The 17,826-nt window shown below is 48.2% G+C and overlaps 1 protein-coding gene across 7 annotated transcripts in view; it reads right to left on the reverse strand.

The window, feature by feature from the left end:
• Window positions 1-17,826, reverse strand: part of PNMA8A (PNMA family member 8A) — a 44,513-nt gene that overhangs the window by 11,345 nt on the left and 15,342 nt on the right. For 2 of the 7 annotated variants that reach the window (XM_081275433.1, XM_081275430.1), the window contains 2 exons: window positions 17,492-17,566; window positions 7,552-9,045 (listed from right to left, as the gene is read on the reverse strand). The gene's annotated coding sequence lies outside the window, so the exon portion shown is untranslated. Of the gene's footprint in view, window positions 1-5,608; window positions 5,680-7,551; window positions 9,046-17,491; window positions 17,567-17,710; window positions 17,818-17,826 lie in introns of those variants that run through there. The other 5 variants (XM_081275428.1, XM_081275429.1, XM_081275431.1 and 2 more) reach the window with 4 other exon arrangements.

Genomic DNA, 17,826 nt, shown 5'->3' on the forward strand with positions numbered 1-17,826 from the left:
GCCTTTTATACAAATGGTGTCCCAGGTCATCAGCCTCTGCTAAGATTTACATCAGATTTAAGAGTTGGAGAATCCCAGCAGCCAAGATCCTGCACTGGGAGATAACAAAAAATTCTTGCATCTTAAAGCACCAGAGGCTCTGTGTGAGTCTTCCTTCCCTAAATGACAGTTCCTCCCAGGGGCTGGAGTACACCATCCTTGGGACAGCACTGGACTCTGACTTAAAGTCCACATCTATCAAAAAAAAGCCAAATACCTTGGTTACCATCTGACCCAGCAACAGAACAGAACAACCACTGGGCCTCAACAGAAACAGGAGATCTGCTCAATTCTAGTCCCTCCAACCTGCCATTAGACCAGAGAATTCCTGGGGGCTGCTGGGTTCAGCCATATACGGATCCCCAACTTTCAGTTATGGAAAACCCCTCTATGAAGCCACAAAGGGGGGAGAACAGCAAAAGGCCTTTGAGGACATTAAACAAGCACTCACCAGTGCACCTGGACTAGGGCTCCCTGACTTCACGAAGCCTTTCTTTCTGTATGTCCATGATCTGTCTGGAGTGGCTATGGGAGTTTTGACTCAGATGCTGGGGACATGGCACTGTCCAGGTCCAGTGGCCTATTTGTCCAAACAGCTGGACTCTGTAGCCCAGGGCTGGCCACCTTTTTTTGGGCTCTTGCAGCCACAGCTCTTCTGGTGTTGGAAGCTGATAAACTGGCCATGGGACAAGAGCTGGTTGTCAGAGTTCCTCATTCAATTTTGACATTGTTAGAATATAAAGGACACTATTGGTTGACTAATTAAAAAATGGTCAAATATCAGGGCATGTTATATGAAAACCCATGTATCTGGGTTGAGGTCGTCAGAACTCTAAATCCAACAACTTTGCTGCCCATTGGACCTGGACAACCTCATCACTAATGTGTTGAGGTCATGGGTGAAGTGTTCTCCAGCAGACCAGACCTGGCAGACCAGCCCTCGGGGACGCTGATGCAGAGTACTTCACACATGGAAGCAGTTTCATAAAAGATGGGGTATGTTTTGCTGGATATGCAGTGGTCACTCTAGACTCCACTGTGGAGGCAGAACCTCTGTCTCAGGGAACTTCAGCACAAAAGTAAAACTTATTGCTTTGACTCAGTTGACAGCAGGAGTCTGTGCAGATATTTACATAGACTCAAAATATGCGTTCTCTACCCTTCATGTCCATAGGGCCTTATGTAGGCTAATTAACCCAGGAGAAAAAAAGGGGGGGCATAATGTATGGGCAAGAAATTCTTAAACTTTTGGACGCAGTGTGGACTCCCAGGAAGGTTGTGATTATATATTGCCGAGGTCATCAAAAGGGAAACACTGTGGTTTCTCAGGGCAACTGGAGAGCTGACAGAGAGTCCAGGTTAGCTGTCTGCAAGAAATGGGAAGAAAACCCAGTCCCAGGTTTAAATGCTGCCCTTCTGCCTGGTGACTAGCTAACAGAAAGGGAGCCAACATACTCCCAACATGAAAGTAAGTGATTTAAGACTGAAAAAGAAAATTTTCTCCCAGGTGGATGATGGAGATTTTCTGATGGCCGGAATAGCCATCCCAGAGATTCTAGCCCCAGCCTTTATCAACACAGTTTTGCAGGAAAACATGTTGGACATACAGCACTTGAGACAGTTCTGAGTTGACATTTCTATGTCCCCCGGCTCACAAGCAACACCTGGATGATCTGCAAACAATGTGAAGTTTGTGCTCACAACAATCCTTGTCAGGGCCCAGAGCTCCCACCAGGAATCCAAACTATAGGAGGAGCACCTTTTGAAGACTTGGAAGTAAACTTCACTGAACTGCCACGCTCATGGGGCTATAAGTAACTTTTGGTTTTTTGTACTCCCACTCTGACTGGGTGGAAGCCTTTCCCACCCATGCTGAAAAGGCTAGGGAGATACTAGGATGCTTCTCTGGGAAATAATTCCCAGATTTGGTGTCCCAATGATTATTGGCTCAGACAATGGGCCAGCTTTTGGGCATAGGTGATATGATTACTGATCAAGAGTGTAAACATCAGATGGAAGTTACATACTGCCTATAGGCTGCAGAGTTCTAATAAAGTTCAAAGGATGGACAGGACTTTAAGGCTCAATTGGGTAAGCTGTGTCAGGAGACTCAATTACATTGTGATGAACTGCTCCCTATTACACTGTTGAGGATTAGATCCACTCCCACTAGGAGGAATGGATTCTTTTCTTTTGAAATAATACACGGGAGGCTCCCTCTTATCATGTGACTACAGGGAAACTTAAGAGAGATAAGAAAATTAACCCTGAGACGACAGCTTCAGGTCTTAGGGAAAACTTTACAGGTTCTCGACCAATGGGTCAGAGAAAGATTGCCAGTAAGTTTGACCTAGGTGCACACTCCTTCAAGCCTGGGGGTTGAGTCTGGGTCAAAGAATGGAATATTCACCCCTGAACTTGTTTGGAAGGGCCCTTTCCCTGTCATTTTATCTACCCCAGCTGCAGTCAAGTTTGCAGAGACAGGTCCCTGGATTCACTACACCAGACTCACGCCTGCAGCTGCAGACTGGGAGTGCTCTCCAGATGCTGCTACACCCTTGAAGCTGACCATCCCCAAGAAAAAGGAGCACAGGAGAAGCTTGAGGATCAGAAGGACAACAGCCCTGCTCCAGTCACTCCGGAAGCTGACTGGTCTACGCATGGCCGAAGCTTGAGGAGGCTATGACCCTGTTTCAGCCACACAGGAGGGACTGGCTGATCAATGCCCCATGACAGACAAACTTCCCACCAGGACTAATGGACTTTTTCAATCTCTAAGAGAGTTCCTATATGTGATGCATTACACCCCTTGCTTCTGGATATATGCACAGTTCTCTGGTTTTTGCTACTGGTTTGATAATAGTAACTCACTATTGACTGAACTCTGGGTAACAAAATTTCACTTATACTTTTTTATCTTGCTTATATAAGTTTTCTAGGATTTGTTTGGTGTTATTAGTTTGGCTCTGTTAATTCATGCTGTTTAACCTATGCTAACCAAAACGTTAGTCTATTATTTAGTTTGGTTTCCTTTGATAACCTTAAGGGATTCTGCCCTATTCTTATTCCAACCATGGAGATCATGTGAACCATGTGTCAGGACAATCCACTGTAACTAAGAGGTGGTAAAACATACATTTAGGACCTGTCCCACCAGAGGAATGCTATAGATGGATGATTGTTTGGAAAGGAAAAAGAGGTCCATTGGAAAGAAACTTGATTTAGGAGGTCACCAATCTTGGGGTGAAGGTAACTGGCCACCCCAGAGGATTATTGCCACTTATGCTCCAGATACCTGGGCATAAAATGGCAGTTGGACCTATAGAACTTCTATTTACATGTTAAACAGAATTATTCACTTACAAGCTATACTAGAAATTATTATTAATCAGAGTGCCACAGCCTTTGACCTCCTAGTCATACAACAGACCAGATGCGAGTGGCTAACTATCAGAACCACTGGGCATTAGATTATCTACTGGTTGACAAAAAAGAAATATGTGGAGAGTTCAACAGCTCAGATTGTGGCATCCAAGAGACAAATGGTTAAGAATATAGCCAACAACACAGAGAACCAGCACATGTTAGTTCATATCTAGAAGGGCATTAAAGTTTGGGTCCCAATCATGCTTTTGGGAGATGGTTTTCAACTCTTATAGATTTAAAAGCTTAACTGGTGTAGTGGGTATTCTGCTGTTAATCTGTTCATTGCTCCCATGTTTGGCTCCACTGTGCATTAAAACTATTGGGTCCACTGTAGAAGCTTCTGTTGAAAAGATGACAACAACTAAGGTTTTGACATTGTATAAGGCTTTAAGCTAAGATAATGGTAACGATGCTCTTAAATTTAAAGGATTAAATTAAGGGGAGGATCATTAAAGGGGGAATTGAAGTGGCACCCCCTTTCTCCACAGAAAAGCCCGCTTCACCATGGCTGATTTTAGGACTGTCAGCAAAAAAGTCTCTGCAAAAGAGTTCAATGTAGATAAACTTCCTATTTTCATGTCGCCCTGTTTACTTGGCCACTGGCCGAGAAAATACCATCACTCCAGGTGCTGGACACCCCCTTACTAGTTTTTCACAAACACATCAAGTATAGTACTTTGAAGAAATGTGCAAACAAGGCCTCTGGCCTTGAGCTGGGCTTCGCAGAGATGTCTACATTTTTAAGATAAGTTACAAATGGGCCCATGGTAACAGCTGGCAGAGGAAGAAAAAAAGGGGAGAAGAGGCTCCCCCCTTCTCAGTCAGGTATTGTCCTTGAAGAGTTGACTTGCTCAGAACAGTGAAAGAAAAAGCTGCTTTCATGTGAACTTCTGGAGACCATGAACTTCTGAGCCCCTCCCCTTACATGCTGGGTATAAAATTCTGAAACTCCCTGAACTTGGGGTTCAGGGGATTGATTACAGCAAAGGCTGTGCCCCCTGAACCTGGCTGTAGCCAAATAAAACTGTGTCCTGCTATCTTCGGTGCCTTGCCTCGTTTGTCCCTACAACAATCCCAGTGGTTCAGGAGGCTGAGGCAGGAGGCTCGCCAGTTCAAAGCCAGCCTCACAACTCAGTAAGATCCCGTCTCCAATTAAAATATAAAAAGGGCTGGGGATGTGGCTCACTGGTTGAGCACCTCTGGGTTCGATCTTTGTTTCCCCCAGTGCCCCCTCCAAACACCAAAACTTGAATCCTCATGCCCCTAAGAGATCCATGCATGGGAAGAGGCACCTCCATGCCACATCTGAGCCCACTTCTCCTCCCACCTGTGGCTGGCTGAATGATGGCTTCCTAAATGTGCCCAGGGCCTGATCCCTAGAACCCGTGAATACTACCTTCTGTGGTAAAAGGGCTTTTGCAGGTGAGATTAAACAGGATTTTGTGATGGGGAGACAGGTCATCTGGGAGAGCCCACCGTAACCACAGGGTTTTCTACAAGAGAGAGGGAGAAGGCCAGAGTAAGACAAGGTCGCGTGTCAACAGAATCAGAGATAGAATGATACGGCCAGAAGCCAAGGAATGCCGCAGACTCTAGAGGCTGGGAGAGGCAAGGAACAGAGTCTCTCCTGGAGACCTCCAGAGTGAGAAGGAAAAAATTATATATGTTTTTTTAAACTGCTAAGATGTGGTAACTTGTTACAGCAGCACGGGAAGCTCACACCGCAGCCAACTTTGCGGCATAAGGTGAGTCCTCGCACACCTGCACGCTGATACCCCAGCCATACTTCCAAGCTCCACTCATGCCCACCCTGAGTGACAGCCCCCAGCCGCCCCTGTGCCTGGAGGTGTACAGAGCGATCACACTCCACCTGGGGAAGTTCCCTCACATGACCTGGAAGTGGACTCAGGTCAAGAACACGAAATTACAGGTCCCAGGAGCAGACATGGTCTAGAAGGGGTAGGTGCCCATGCGCCTGTCCCTATGGACTCCTCACCCAGAGGAGGATGCTTAGAGAGGGGTCTGGACTCTGGGTCTAAAGGCAGCATTGGACTTGAGACACGCTTCAGAGACCAAAACAAGAAGGCTGGCTAAAGAATTGGACAGAGGGGCTGGGGTTGAGGCTCAGAGGTAAAGCACTCACCTAGCATGCGGGAGGCACTGGGTTCCATCCTCAGCACCACGTGAAAATAAAGATATTGTGTCCACCTGTAACTAAAAAATAGATATATTTTTTATGAGGTTCTTTTTTTTAAGAGAGAGAGAGAATTTTTTAATATTTATTTTTTAGTTCTCGGCGGACACAACATCTTTGTTTGTATGTGGTGCTGAGGATCGAACCCGGGCCGCACGCTTGCCAGGCGAGCGCGCTACCGCTTGAGCCATATCCCCAGCCCCTAAAAAATAGATATTAAAAAAAAAGAATTGGATGGCAGCAGAGACTGGGACAAAAGTCAGATTCGGATCAGAGATGACGCTCCAAATTCAGTAAATGCATGATCCAGCAATTCCATGCCTAGGCGTACATCATGAGAACTGAAAAGCAGCACTTAACAAATACTGTACACAAATCTTCATAGCTGTAGTATTCACAGTAGCCAGGAGGTGGACACAACCCCAACAGCCAAATGTGTATCCACATGGTGGAATACTACTCAGCCATAAAAAGGAACTAAGCACTGACTCGTGTTAATAGGGATGACCCTTGAAAACAGGATGCTCAGGGAAAGAAGCCAGACCCAGAAGGCCACCTGTGTATGGTTCAAAAATAACAAACCCACAGAGACGGGAAGTGGATTAGTGGTTGCCAGGGTCAGGGGAAGGGGTGGAGAATGACTGCTTAATGAGCCCCCAAATCCTTTGGGCGGATGAAACTGGACAGAGGGATGCTTGCAAGACACTGTAAACGTATTAAGAGCCCTTTACGCACACATTTAAATGCTTCGTTTCATGTTATGGGAACTTTACCTCAATAATTTTTTTCTTGTTTTCTTTACTTTTGATTGACACATAATGACTGTACGCATTTAAGGGGTGCAGTGTCACATTTCAACACATGCATATTATATACTTGTGATCAAATCAGGGTAAATTAGCACATCCATCACTGCAAACATTTATCATTTCTTTGTGGTAAGAATATTCTAGATCCTCTCTTCAAAGTTACAGTTAGGAAGAATGCTTCCAGGTGTTCCACTGCAGAGCAGGGTTATAAGGTCCCTGCTTAGCATCTGGAGGGCCTTCTTAAGTGACAGCCCCCATTTTAAGGAAAAAGTTTCGCTTTCCCTCCCAAGGGCCCTTCTAGAAAGGCCCACCACTCCCTCACACCAACCCCACCCCTAACCACCGCCTTAGGACCCGCTGGGCTCTGATTCCTGAGCCTGACCCATGAAAGTCCCAGAACCCCAGCCTGTTTGGCCTCTCTCCTAGAGAGACATGGCCTTTATTTCTCAGCTCTGACAAACTCTCCTGTGGACCTCTGCCTGCTCTCCGTCTTTCATTTCTCACGTACCCGTCTCTCGTCCCTCGATTTCCCTTTAAGGGTGACTAGGGGTAATAATGTATTGCATATTAAAACAGTTTTTTTTTGTAATGACTCCATTTTTGTCTGAAACTCTTAAAGGACGCGGAGAGGGAAAGCCACAGGGAGAAATGAGCTGGGGAGGGGCTCCCACTTTGGAGTTCTTGAATTTGATGTGCCTCCTGAATGGAGTTAGATATGTGAACTTGGAGTTCAGGGATGGGACTGGTGGAGGGATAAGTTAGCACAGGAGAAGTATTTTAAGCCCTGGGACTGGATGAGATCATCCAGAGAGAGGGTGGGGGAAATGGACCAGGCCCAGGCTCTAAGAGTCAGCGCCCGAGGAAGAATCAGGAAAAGGGCTGGGGCTGGGGCGGGGGAAGAGCCCCAAGAATGTGCATCTGCAGAGCCGCAGCGTCGTCCAGTCTTACACACAAGGGGTAAGTTCCAAGACGTTCCACGGCGTCCAACACGGCGGACAGCATGAAGCCTGAGCACACAGCCCGGGCCTCCCTACACAGCGCACCTAGAGAAATCAGGCACAGCAGATCGGCACCAGGCACTAATAATAGATTATTATTTTATTATTAGTAAACAGCGTAGGGCTGGGGATGTAGCCTCTAGCACGTGTGAGGCCCTGGGTTCAATCCCCAGCCCGGCAAATATACCATCCAGGCTGGGGAAACAGCTCAGTTGGTGGAGGGCGTGTCCCCCAAACACAGGCCACGAGTTCAATCCCCAGCGCCACAGAAAACAAATAGATAGATAAAAACCAAATATAGAACAATATCACAACCTACTGTGACAGGAGATTTCCAGCGAATGAATTGATTACTTCTGGAACTTTCCATGTCATGCTTCTGGACTACAGCGAACCAAGGGCAACTAAAATTTCAGAAAGCAACACCTTGGGTAGGAGGGGTGACCCCGTAGGGGTAGGTGGGGACCACCCTCTTCAGGACAGTGTTAGCGTGCCCTGCTGCGTCTGCCACTGGAATGTTTGTGCCTGCTCAAGAAAGTGGAGAGGAAGGTCTCTGGGTGCTGATGAGACCCCTTCCCCACGTCAGAGATGCTGACATTCTCAGGACGTGGTTGAAATAACAAAGCCACAAGTCCAGTACGACCCTGTCACATAGCAGCGAGGAGAGCGGTTTCCAAGGGCAGAGTAGCAGCTTCCTGGTGGCGGCCATCATTTCAACTAGGCCAAGTGTCACAGCGTCAGAAGGGACAGGGGGAAACTGAGGCCGCCCATGTGAAGCACCCCAAAGACAAAGTGTCACTGCTGTGAGATTCCTGCCCAAAGGGCCTCACTGGTGCAGATCCCGAGGAGATGTCAGAGGCACACAGAGGGTCATCTTGCCAATGACTGGCCCGTGTCCTCCCAGAGCGTCAGGGTCACAAAAAGCCGAGGAAAGACGAAGATCGTCTCCAGAAGGGGACGAGGAGGATGTGGCCCCAGTGCCACCCATGATCCTGAAGAAAGCCCGTCCTGGGGGAGGGAATGGAAGTGCCCAAGGGACATCGCTGTGGCCCAGAGGTCTCTGTCCCCAAAAAACTCCTGTGTTGAAACCTAATCCCCATGAGATGGTGGCAGGAGGGGGCCCCTGGAGGTGACAGGGCCAGAGGAAGCACCCCTTGTGTTGGGGTTGTGCCCTCATCAAGGCCTCAGGGAACTCCTGGCCCCTCCACGTGAGGACGAGGTCAGAGGGCATCGGCTGAGTGTCCTCCTTGGACCCCAGGTCTGTCGTGCCCTACTATCACTTCAGCCTCTGGAGCTGCGAGAACAAGCGCTTGTTGTTTACAAGCTGAGGTCATTTGTTAGGGTTACTAGACGTGACAGGGACAGCTGTCGGGAGCTACTCTGGCTGCAGACGCCTTTAGGTCCTGATACACAGGGTGCTGGACAATCCCTGCGCCCTGCAGTCACCTGGGCTTTACCCCCTGGGATAGGAGGCTGCTCCAGGAGCAGGCGTCCCCCATGGGGTTGAGCTCCACTTACCTGTTCCTTTGTAGTCCTTTTGGGGATAGAATGTTCCATGGAACCTGCCCTTGTGTGTCTCCTATTTAAGAATAAAGAATTCCAGTGGCTCTCTGTTTCCACAGACCCTAAGGTCGCAGAGCTATCCTTGGATTTTGAAAAGGCACTTCTGTATGTTTGTGTGCTTTCTTGGCTGTTTTCTTAAGTTATTGGAACAGTCAGAGCCCAGCATGAGGTCCCCAGCGAGGGTAGAAGGTGATGCTGAGCATGGACAGTGGATAGGAAACGGTGTGGTTTCAAAGTCACTTCCTGATTTGGGGGGTGGGTACTGGGGTTTGAACCCAGGAGCTCTTAACCCCTGAGCCCCATCCCCAGCCCTTTTTTGTATTTTATTTAGAGACCGGGTCTCCCTGAGTTGCTGAGGGCCTCACTAAGTTGCTGAGGTTGGCTTTGAACTTGAGAGCCTCCTGCCTCAGCCTCCTGAGTTGCCCAGATCACGGGCGAGTGCCACTGCGCCCAGCTGCATTTCCTGACTTTTGATAACCACGTGGTTGTGTAAAAACAGTCTTTATTTTTAGGAGGTAAACCTGGACATATTTAGGGGCAGGAGAATGACGCCTGCTCCGTACCCTCCAATTGCAAATCTGTAGCGGGAAAGGGGCTGGCGTGACAAAGTGCCCCCAAACGGGGTGACTCAGAATAACAAAACCCTATAGCCTGGCCGTTCTGGAGGCTGAGGTCCAGGGTCAGGGTGTTGGCAGGCAGGACCAGGCTGCCTGCCTCTCAGGGGCTTTGGGGGACTGTGGCCACTGGGCTCCTTCTGGCAGCCGTCACTCCCAGCTCCCCCTGCATCCGCACGGCGCGGTCCTCCCTGGTCGTCTCTGGGCTCCTCATGCAAGGACACTAGCCACACTGGATCGGGCCACCCCGCTGCACTGTGACCTCACCCTGACTGATGACATCAACCCTGCTTCCAAATAAGGCCACCGCCCAGGTTGTGGGGATAGGACATAGGGAGAGTGGACGGGGGACAGATGAGTCCAACCTAAAACCAGGGGCAGGAGAGAGGGAGAGAGAGGACAGCTCAGCCACGGAAATAAGAAACTAAACAGCCCAGAGACGGGAGGGCTTCAGGGAAGGGGTGCAGCCCGATGAGGACCGAGACGCGGTCACTGGGTTTATGGGCTAGAGACCAGGTACCATGACCCTGGCTGCCTGGGCAGAGAGGTGGAGACAGGAAGCAGCCCTCGGGAACAGACAGAACAGACAGACGGAGCTTCCCACTTCCCTCTGGGAAGGAGGGGGGCCTGCATGCAGAAAGGGACTGTCTTCAGCTGGCAGAGAAGCTCCGCCCACAGCCTGGAGAGAAGGAGGAGCATAAGCTGCAAACAGGGACATAATGGGAGGAAGCTAAAGAAGCAAAAATGTATTTTTATCTTATTAGTTTACAAAAATTCTAAAGTGTGTGCTACACACCCTGTTCTAAGCACTTTGAAAACATGAATTCATTTTATTCCCATGGTGATGACGGGAGGTGGCTACAGTAGCACTGCTGCCCCCATCTTACAAACAAGGAAACTGAGCACAGAAAGAGCAAGCACCTTCCCCAAAATCACACAGCCAGCAAGAGGCAGGGCCACTTAAAGGGTGTGGGTGGTCGGGCTGTGGGATCCACACTTGACCTCTCCTCCCAGAGGCTTCTTTGTGCTTTGTTCTTAACAGGAGAGGCTGCAGGATGGCCGTGGAGGATTGAGGCTGGATGGGGGTGCCTGGGGGTTTGAAAGAGGGGAGACATAGAAGCAGGTGTGCTCATGGGAGGGGAAAATGTTAGAGGGCCGGAAGGGCCACGTGACTGAGGTCTGCGGTGTGGGACAGCGGTGAACTTCTGCCCGGGGCAGAGAGCAGCTTCTGCAGGGCGGCCGGGAGGCGGGAAGTGGGTCCCTTTCCCTGTTCACCGCCAGCTGCCAATCCAGAGGTGCTCTGGAGCCCTGGATCTGGTGCCACCGCCCAGCTGTGGTTCTGACCTGGGGCCCCTGACCAATCGTGTCCTGGGCAGCTGAGGGGGAGGGAAGCCCCTGGAAGGGTGTCCACAGGCTGCAGTTCAGAGGAAATGAGTGACATTCCAGGGACCGGCGCCCAGAGGCCCAGGCTGGAGAGATGGGGACTAGAGGGAAAGCTGGGTCTGGAGCCCGGGGGCGCGAGGGCACTGGGGCAAGAAGGGCCTGCATGTGCCCCTCCCTCCACATTAACCTGAGAGTGAAGAGCAGCCCCCCAGAAAACCATGACCTGATCCCAGGAACTGCTAATATGCAGCCTCCCATGCAAATACGGGGCAGGTACAGGGGTCAAGCTCAGGGTCTCCTTAATTATCCAGGTGAGCCCAGAGGCCACAGGGAGTCTTAACACACAAAGGGCGGTCAACCCCTGTGTGGGCACAACCTGTAATCCCAGCAACTCCTGAGGCTAAGGCAGGAGGACAGCAAGTTCCAGGCCAGCCTCAGCAATTTAGCAAGGCCCTAAGCAACTCAACAAGAGCCTGTCTCATAAATAAATAAATACATAAATAAGAGGCGGGAGGGGCAGAAGCAGAGTAGGGATCTGCTGAGGGGAGCCACAAAATGCGGCCCTCCAGGAACAGGCCAGCACACATCCTCCCTGGAGCCTCCCGAAGGAGCCAGCTGGGCCTCCCATCTTGTAGACTCTAATTTCCAGGACTGTCAGATAATAAGCATGTGTCACCTCAGGCCACTAAATCTGCAGTAATTCGTGCCACAGTAGAAACTTGATATGGTAAATTTTTTCATCTTCCAGGTCCTCTGTTCCTTGGTCAGTAATTTGGGGACAATTTAGCTTGTAGCATGGTAAGGACAGTCTGTGTGTGGGAAGGCAGCTGGCACACAGTAAATGCTCAGTAAACAGCAACTGTAAACATGGGCAAGAAGGGGTTTCTTCCTTCTGCCTGCCTCAAGTGTAGTTGTGACACCCAGACGATGGCAGTCATTTTGTGGCCATTCAGTGAGAAGCAAAGGCCTGAAAGCCAATGTTTGCTTGCTTGCTTGCTTATTTTTGCAGTGCTGGGGTAGAACCCAGGTTCTCACGAATGCTAGGCGAGTGCTCTAGCGCGAGGCTACAACGCCCATGCCCCAAAGCTGATTATTAAAGATGGCGAGGCCAAGGGACCTAAAGAACCTGGGACATTAGATGTTACTGAACCAACTGCTGGATCGTCCTGCTTCTAGATCTTTTGTTATGTGAGAAAATCGGTGCTCACTTGCTTACATCCTGGCTCCTGTTCCTTACAGCTGAGCGTCTCTTTACTGATTTACTTTCAGAATCGAGCTAGGCTCAGAGAGCCAGAGGGATGCTCGCCATCACATGGGCTGTGGATGGAGGGACTGGGACGGGCTTCAGGAGGGGACCTGTGGGCCTTGAGACAAGTGGCCTTGATTCTTTAGAAAAAAATGAGGAATTGGGAGCATGAGCTTAGAACATGCAGCAGCTTGACCTGGGTTTGATGCCCAGTACCACAAAAAAAAAAAAAAAAAAAAAAAAAAAAAAAAAAAAACCTAAAGAAAAGAAAACCAGGGAGCTGAGCCCGTGTGTCAGCTGTGGAAGCCACGTCCCCTCGCCCCGCCAGATCTGTCTTGGGAAGAAAGCTGAGCCTGTCACCATTTGATGGATAGTTAAAATTTTTAATCCACGTGTTCTCAGGAGAGCTTTTACCTTCAAAGGTCAATTTCTTAAATTCCAGCCTGGGCTCGTCCCTTCTTGCAAAACTTGAAAAGCAAGGGAGCCTATAAGAGCACAAATCAGGTCACACTCAGGTAAAGCGGAGCCTGGGGCTCCAGCCTCCGTGGGAGTGTTCTGGAACAATGGCAAATGGGTACTGAGGTCAATGATCACAGACCCCTTTCCCAACGGAGGACCGTTCCAGTGTCTCTCCTCTGACCTTTACTCCTTGATAATAAGCCTGAGCACTTACAGAATATTGCAGAGCCAAAGTCTGAAGCAATATTTCCTATCACTGCTTTTTAAATACCCGTGTGGCTTAACTGAAGCATTTTCGATGAACACCAGGTGAGCTGTTTTTATTTATTTATGTTTTGGTACCAGGAATTAAACCCAGAGATGCATAACCACTGAGCCACATCCCCAGCCCTTTTCTGTATCTTATTTAGAGACAGGGTCTCACTGAATTGCTTAGGGCCTAGATAAGTTGTGGAAGCTGGCCTTGATTTTGTGATCCTCCTGCCTCAGCCTCCCAAGCCACCAGGGCTACAGGCATGCGTCACCATATCCCATGGAGAGCAGTTTTTACAATGGTCAATATGTGAGCATGGCAGTGGGGAGTCTGAAATAAACAAATAAACAAATCAAAAACAGAGAGTAAATAGTGTCCCCAGGCTTGGCTTTGATAAATATCAAAACATATTATGAACCTGATAATTATTACAGGTCACTACAGACTGAAGAAAAGGAGAATATAGACTGTGGAAGTGGCTGCATTAACTTACAAGCACAATTTTCAATATGGGTAGGATTTAAAAGTGGCACCAAAAATATGAATTGTTGGAAAACTGGTGTTGTCAATGATGCCGGAGGCTGAGGCAGGAGGATCACAAGGTTGAGGTCAGCCTCAGCAACTTAGTGTGAGACCCTGTCTCAAAACAAAAAGGGCTGGGGATGTAGCTCGGTGGAAAAGCACTCCTGGGCTCAGTCCCCAGCACCAACAAAAGAGGGGAGCCTAGTTAGAATAAACTGTGGTACCTCTATAGGAAGATGGAACTCTCCAGAGACATTAAGAAGAGGAGTTTAGGTATAGAACGGTAGAGAGGGATTTCTAAAATATTTTATTAGGTGAAAAATACCAAGGTTCAAACTATGGTGCTTTATGAGAAGAGCAAAATATTGTCCAGAAGCGGCAGGAAACATTTCCAAGAAATGAAAAAAACAAAACAAAACAAAACAAAAAACCCACCACCAAAAGTGATGGTTTGCTTTTGATGGTGGTTTTTTTTTTTTGGGAGGGGAGGGTACCAGGATTTGAACTCGGGGGCACTCAACCACTGAGCCCATCCGCAGCCCTATTATTTATTTTATTTAGAGACAGGGTCTCACTGAGTTGCTTAGTGCCTCGCCACTGCAGTTGTTGAGGCTGGTTTTAAACTTGGGATCCTCCTGCCTCAGCCCCTGAAGCCACTGGGATGACAGGTGTGCACCACTGGTGCCCGGCTTGAAGTGGCACCCCCTTTCTCCACAGAAAAGCCTGCTTCACCATGGCTGATTTCAGGACTGTCAGCAAGAGAGTTCAGTGTAGATAAACTTCCCATTTTCCGGTCGCCCTGTTTACTTGGCCACTGGCCGAGAAGACACCAGCCCTCCAGGTGCAGGATACCCTCTCACTAGTTTTTCACAAATGTATCCAGTATAGTACTTTGTAGAAATGTATAAACTAGGCCTCTGGCCTTGAGCTGGGCTTCACAGAGATGTCCACATTTTTAAGATAAGTTACAAATGGGCCCATGGTAACCGCTGGCAGGGGAGGAAGGAGAGGGGAGGAGAAGCCCCCCCTTCTCAGTCAGGTGTTGTTCTTGAAGAATTAACTTACCCAAAACAGTGAAAGAAAAAGCTGCTTTATGTGAACTTCTGCTTTATGGGAACTTCTGAGCCCCTCCCCTTACATGCTGGGTATAAAACCCTGAAACTCCCTGAACTCGGGGTTCAGGGGATTGATTGATGACAGCAAAGGCTGTAGCCTCTGAACCTGTGTCCTGCTGTCTCCGGTGCCCTGCCTCGTCTGTCCCTACCCCAGGCTACATGATCACTTTTGTATAAATGAAAGAGAATACATATACATATCAGTTATGTAGCAACCCGTTTTCTTTCTTTCTTTCTGGAAGGCGGTTGCTTCTGGGGGGATGGGGTGGAAGGGAGGGAGGCCTTTCTCAAGTCCTCAGCTGTAGCTCTTCTCACCATTTCAGAATGCTGATGTGGACAGACAGTAGGACACTTCCCATTTTCTCTGTACTTCTTTACATTAAAACTACTTCTTTACTTTAAAACGAAAAAAAAATTACATTAACCCCAAGCCATGTTTACCAATATTGCTCAGTTAACCAGATTTTTCTGCATTTCTTGGAAATGTTTCCTGCCGCTTCTGGACAAATATTTGCTCTTCTCATAAAGCACCCTTGTTTGGGAAGCTGTGTACCCTGCCTGTGCCGGTTGGTTAGTTTCAGGCTTTTTTTTTTTTTTTTGGTGTGGGCCTGTTTGTGCCTGAAAAACTCTGCAGAGCATTTCTGCAAAGCCCATGTCTGGTCACGCTCAATTCCAGGGACAGGAAGCCTGAGGCACGGCTGCCATGGAGAAGGGAGCCTGGTCCCTGGTCACAGTGCCATAAACAAATCGGGACACAGTCAGGGGTCCAGGGCAGCGCCTGCGGGCACCGTTCACCATTCAGCTGTGACATCCAGCTGAGCTGTGGGAACAGCTGCAGGAGCCCTACTTACTCCACAGCAAAACAAAATCCCTCCTGCCTCTGCACCAGCCCCTAGGGCTCAGTGGGGCAGGGCGAGAGGGGCGGTGGAGAAACAGTCGCCGGATGCGCCCCGGGTCGTCACTGTGCAATGTTTCCAACTGTTTGGTGCCCCCAAATGTGGGATTTTCTTTTTTTTGGTGCTGGAGGGGCGCAGGGCTCTCAGGAGTGCTAACTGGGCAAAGGTTCTTCCACTGCGCTCCACCCCAGCCCCCAGATTTTCGGATTTGATGAAGGCAGTGTCGCCAACCCCCTGGCATGACAAGGGCCAAGCCATCAAACATCTAGAAAAGTTAGATTCCTGTGTTCCTGTCACCAAAATAAACTTCAGATGGATCAAAGATTGAATTGTAAACCAGAAAACCACCCAGGGCTCCAAAAAAATTTGGTGAATCAATATATAGTCTTGGTGGGAGGAGGGGGATATTTTCTTAGGCAGATAAACAAACCCCAACAACTCTGAGGAATAAGCTCCGTACATTCGAATTTTAAAACTTGCACGTGGTCCAAAAATAAAAAAGGCAAAACTGTGAGTGCATACGCTGGAAGTCATTCCATTGATACATCCCTGCTCTTTTTATTTCTAACATCTTCTTAAGCAACCTATGTAAGGAGTTTATTTTTATTTTTTTCTAACATTTAAATTAGTGTTTGCCTGGCAGGCTGTGGTGGGAGGGTCACCTGAACTCAAGAGTTTGAGGCGAGCCTGGGGACCCCAGTGAGACCCTATCTAAAGAATAAGGTAAATAAAGCATTGCTTTTCCTGTGCATTTTAATCTGTGGAATGCATCTCTATTTCTTTCACTAACATCCTGGATCCAGCAACCCCATAACAGTGTTTAGACAATTGCCTCTTCTCACCCCTATTTCGTGATCCAGAGGATCCAGGTGTGAGGGGGTGGTGATGGGAACCTTGTAAAACTGTTTCTGAGCAGAATGCAAAACTCCTCGCATCCCCTGATCCACACCAAGCCCCGGCCAGAACACAAACCCTGTGTTCCCCTCGTTGCACAATCGCTTGTTGTTCTGAAGCTCATATGTCACCAGGCCGAGGCTGTCCTTGGCAGGCGCTGCCGCTCAAGCCCAAGGAATGTGGCCTAGGCAGCTGCCAGCTTGGACCCTTCTGCGAGGATGCCTGGGGCCAGGGTGCTGGGGTGGGGGCTCCGGGTCTTATTTGGCAACAGATTTACATGAGTCAATCAGATGAATGTGGTCTTGGCTCCCAGCACATTTTGTTTTTAGGTCACAGTGGTCTGACTTTTATTTTAAAATAGGAGCCATGTAAAGATGCAAACAAGAAGTGACCCAACAGCTCATGGCCAAAATAGCCCTTAGACAGTTTAAAATAAGATAGGCAGTGTTTGGCATTCACAGGAGCAGCCCCGAAAATAGAACGCCACCCCGCCCTGATTGTCCCCTACTCCCCAAAGCAGAACGACAGCAGGTTCTCATTTTCCTTCCAAAAGAGGAAAAAATATTTACATATATATACCAGCATATATATGTTCTGTATACATAGGCACGTATCGCACATGCATGCATGTGTGTGTATGTATGCGTGTGCATGTACACGTATGTTGATCTGTATGTTTGTGCCCTTGTGAATATACAGGAGCGTATCTGTAAATGTAGACGTATAATTGGTTTTACATGTTCACGTGTCTTTGCATGTTTGTGTGTATACTGTGGACTAAATGCAGTGAAATAATGAAATACTAAATATGGTTCTTTTTTTATTTTTCTTGTGATGCTGCAGGTTGAACCAAGGACTTCGTGCATGCTAAGCAAGTGCTCTACCCTTGAGCTACATCACCAGCCCTAAATGTGGCTCTTTAAGGTTATTTCATGTACTGTTAAGAATTATAGGGCAGTAACTCAGTTGGTAGAGTGCTTGCCTCGCACACATAAGGCCCTGGGTTCAATCCCCAACACCACACACACAAACAAACAAAAATTATATAATATTAACTGGATGAGGGGAAGTGGCACGTACCTGTAATCCCTGTGGCTTGGGAGGCTGAGGCAGGAGGATCACAAGTTCGAAGCCAGCAATTCAGTGAGACCCTCTCTGTCAATATAAAAAATATAAAAAAGGACTGAGGTTGTGGTTCAGTGGAACTATTAATTATATAATTATTATAATAAAATAATTCTGTAAGATGAGAATCATAGTAAATTACAATAAAGCCCAATCTCTATTAATTGTTCTTACTTAATTACTTTAAATGTTAATTTCAGCTTCATCTCGCTCCAAGAGGGTATAACGACTTTCTGACAGGAACAGACACCATATTTTCTGATATGCACCTTTAATTCTCTCTGTAAATA

The sequence above is a fragment of the Spermophilus citellus genome (genome assembly GCF_964194105.1).
Source record: "Spermophilus citellus genome assembly, chromosome: 18".
Taxonomy (NCBI): domain Eukaryota; kingdom Metazoa; phylum Chordata; class Mammalia; order Rodentia; family Sciuridae; genus Spermophilus; species Spermophilus citellus.